Source organism: Chrysochloris asiatica, unplaced genomic scaffold, assembly GCF_000296735.1.
Source record: "Chrysochloris asiatica unplaced genomic scaffold, ChrAsi1.0 scaffold00094, whole genome shotgun sequence".
NCBI classification, from domain to species: domain Eukaryota; kingdom Metazoa; phylum Chordata; class Mammalia; order Afrosoricida; family Chrysochloridae; genus Chrysochloris; species Chrysochloris asiatica.
In genome coordinates this window covers 6427683-6432105 of record NW_006408612.1, presented here as the reverse complement: position 1 = coordinate 6432105, position 4423 = coordinate 6427683, and positions in this window count along the sequence as shown.

The following is a 4423-nucleotide window of genomic DNA, read 5'->3' as shown; positions in this document are numbered from 1 at the left end:
GGTGGAATTTAAACAAGGAACAACCTGACCAACTAACAATAGAATTTGCAGTTAAATAACATGTGGTCATGAAAATATGGGCATTCTCCTGAGATGACTGGACCGCTCTGTAAGATTATGGAAGGTTGAGCAAAAAGATGACCAGGTAAAACAAGTGTTTTCCCAATATATGGCTTTCCAAACTGGAATGTTCTCATCACAGTAATGAGACAGGACACTTTGAACTACTATGTGCTTGGCATTTCTGCGGTTATTAATTCTGGGTGCTTTCCTCTACATTTTCTACTTCAAGTTCAGACACAAATTTTTACATTTAAAACTTGCGCATCGTGTTTATGTTGTTCTTTAGTTCAAATAAAAGAAGGCAATCTCGGCAACTATTCAAAAAGTATAGCGACTAGGGTTCCAGTTCATACATGCTTTGTTCCAAGCAAAACATATTTAAACACGTCTTTATGATCAATGGATGGCTGTAGACAAGTTCTCCCGGTAATACACTTACCTTAGTCTCGTTAGGGTACCGTCCAAAATAAGAATTTAAAAAATTTGCACAAATCAACTAGCTCAAATAGCCAATCTTTTCATCCGTCTTTTAAGCAAGATCAGAACTAATGAAAACAATTTTATGAAATGAATCATAACCAGAGACGCATCTTGTATTTACCAATATTATCCACAGAGCAAAACAGTGGTGTCCAAGGGTGTATGCTGGGCCCATTCAATCCAAGGCAGGAAATTCAATTTAGACGGTTATGGCAACTATTTGGGAGGGTAATCTTGATAGATTGTCTCAGAGAACACAGGATGATCACTGGAGCTTATTAGGAATAAACTTTAAGAACATGGAAAACCACATTGATAAGAAGGCCAGGAAAACTATGTCCAGGAATTCTTTTCTAGGCACTTGCTCATTCTTCAAGGGTAGCTACAGCTGTCCTATGAAAATGTCATTGGGAAACCTTACTCCATTTTTTCTATGTACCTGATCTTGCTCCTTCAGACTTCTTTTGGTTGCCAAAATTCAAAGACTATGTAAGAGAAACATGATTTGAGCCCTACATGAATACCAAAGCTGCCATTTTGATGTGTAAATCAGAGCACAGAATTTTTCAAGGAATGGTTCGAGAGATGGAAACACTGCCTTCAGTAGGGTATAGACCTAAACAAAGGATATGCTGAAAAACAGTAGCTTCACCTTTCAATATTTTATTTAATTAAGTTTTCTATGATTGTCTAATAATACTTTTGGACTTATTCTCATAGATGGCATCGAGTTTGAATATAATTTAAAAAGTAATGGGGAAAAAAAAAGTAATGGGCACATTTTATATCTAAAAATACCCCAAGCCCATAACTAAAGACTGAAATTTATCATTTAGTAATGTTTCCCTTCAATTTAATTAATGCAAGAACTGCAGAGGGAATAATATAAAAAATTTTATTGATAATTATAAATTATTAAAACTTTCTTAATGTATTGACTTTTCAAATAGTAAAGTTATTCATGCTTATCATAACATATCAAAAACAGGGAGTCTCAGTGACACCAAAGATGAAGGCAGAAATGACAATGTGGAGAGATGGAGTGGCCAGGGACTCTAGACCCAGAGAGGGAGAGGGGCTGTGTGCTAACGACCAGAGGGGCAGGCTTGCAGGGTATACCCTTTGGTTGGTTGATGATGCATGGAGGGGGTTGTAACCATGGCAATGAAATGATATACGATAGGATGAATGTAAAGCTAATGTTCTCCCATGTAAACTATCACATAATTCACAATAAAACATTTAATAAAAAAAAAAGGGGGAGTCTCTGGAACAAGATCATTCCTATGTAATGAAGAATTTTTGGGTCAGTTGGTACAGGTGCATATAGTTCTTTAGTGCAAGAAAGGGAATTCTAGTGATGTTGTGGGTTAGGCATTGGACTGCTAGCTGCAAGCTCAGAAGTCTAGCCCATCAGCCACTCTAAAAAAGGAAGAATTGCAGTCTCAGAAATCCTACTTAGGGTCATTATATTGGATTTGGATTTGGATTTGGATTTGACTGGAGAGCAATAGAATTGGTTTGGGGGGGGGGGCGGTTAGTGCAAGAAAAGGTTTGAAGAATTTTCAATAACCTAAAAGCTGCACTTGCAGCAAATGAAGGTGACTGTGATGAAGAATCTGTTGTAAAGAGGGGTTTGTTTGTTCAATAGTTTCGAAGTAAGGGCAAATTTGCAAACATCTAAAGGTAAGTGGGAGTTATCTGTACGTTGACTTTCCTAACCTGAGGACTGCCTGCAATATATGTTGATGTTAAGTGCCATCAAGTTGGTTCCAACTCATAGCACCCTGTATAGGGTTTCCAAAAAGCAGTTGGTATGTTTGAACTAGTTACCTTGTAGTTTGAAGTCCAGTGCTTATCTTACAGTGCCACAACAGGAGTTGTTTCTACCTTCCTTCTCCAACTCCATCACTCAAAAAATTTATTGAATGCCTGCTATGGGCCAAGCATGTTCTAGGCTGTGTAGGTATAGAAATGAACAAAACAAACATTCTGCCTTCATGGACTTACATTCCAATGAGAAAACCAACCAAGCTACTCAACAAACAAATAATAAATTAATAACAACAGGTAGCAATACATGGCATAGTGGGCGTGTGGGGAGAGAGAGATAAGGGATCTGGGAAAGGATTCTCTTCAGAGGAAACACTCAAACAAAGACCTGAATGAAGATATCAACCAAGTAGGCATTCTCGGGAAAGGTGCACCAAGCTAAAGGAACAAAAAGTGCAGCTATCCGAGGCAGAGTATGGTTGGCATGTTTCAGAAACAATAAAGGAGCCAATGTGCACAAAACAAAGTGAGCAAGAAGTTGTCTTTTATCAGTTTATAGTAACTCTTTGTATTGCCCTCTGTAGTTCTTCTACTGAAAACAAGCAAACCGGTCACTGTTGAGTCGATTCCAGCTCTTAGCAGCCCATGCTTAGGGAGTAGAACAGCTCCATAGGGTTTTCTTAGCTGGACTCTTTATGGCAGCAGTTTGCCAGAACTTTTTTCTGTAGAGCTCCTGAGGAGGTTCAAACTGTCAACCTGTAGGTTAGTAACTGCAAGCAAATGGTTTGTGCTTCCCAGGGACCTTTGCTACCAACTAATCAGAGTTAAGCTCTTTTGCTTCATTTTCTCTTCAATTTTTAGGGATTGCTTTGTTAAGTTTAGTTTTAAAAATGGTTTAGCAGGTTCCAAAATAAAATGTACAAAGCAAGTATATTCAAATGAGTCTAGCATCTCTCTTTATTCCTGGTGTGGCGCTGTGAGTTAATGCACCAGGCTGTAAAGCCGTTTGAACTACAACGTTGGTGGTTCAAGCTCACCAGTCGCTCCTTGGAAACCCTATACAGGGTCACTATGGGTCGGAGCTGACTCAACAGCACTTAACAACAACAACAACACCTGTACCTTCACCTAGAGGTAGCCATCTATGAGCCTTTTGTTTTAAATATGGGAAACACATTCATAATTTTCTTCATTTGTCAGATAAAATCCCTCCCCCTACATCTGAGGTCAATGATAGCATACTATGAAAATGTGAAATGCTTGATACATTTTTGTGTCGTCCATACACAGAGATCTGGTTCATCCCCTCTGTACCATCACAATTTGGCTGATGTACTTGCTAAAGCAAGTACATAAAAGATTAAGCTCTTATATTAATAACTGCTTAGAAACTGCACACTGTCTAGAGAGAAATGACTTCCATAAAAACTACCATGAAGAGTCTGATATTCCCAGGAGACACGACAAAGGTACCAGATGCCTACAGAGAGTGTCTATTGAATGGGGATGGACCAAAGAGAGCACTGAAAACAAAACTGGCAGACATTACCTAACTCACAGTAAGCCTAGGGCCTAGCTCTGTTTCAGCTTACATCCCATTCCTGCCAATATCCCATTCTATCATGGGATGAATCATAAAAGGGACTTTAATGTTTGTTTTTTTAATAAATTCTTTAGGCACATGACAATATAAAACTACAGACTCCTTTATAAGCACATAAAAATGTCCAACTATTTTGGATAAACTCATGTTACAAATTTTAATATGTTCCTTGGGTTCTCTAAGTTCTCTAAGTTCGAATTGAGCAATACAATAAATAAATAAATAAATGGGGAGTTTATTCTAATTTGTCTCAAGAGACTCAAATCTTAGTTAGAAGAGAAGAATAATAAAATTATTGCAAAGTTTTGGCACATATTCAGCACCTTATTTATTACTGAGCAAACATTTATTGAGTGGCTACTATGGGTAACACTCTGTTACATGCTGTAGAAGACATAAAACATAAATTAGACCTAATCCTCACCCTTGCATATTTTACCGTCTGTGCTAGTTACTAATTTATGGTCGCTTAGTTCCAAGTCCATCTTTAAAAAAAAAAAAAAA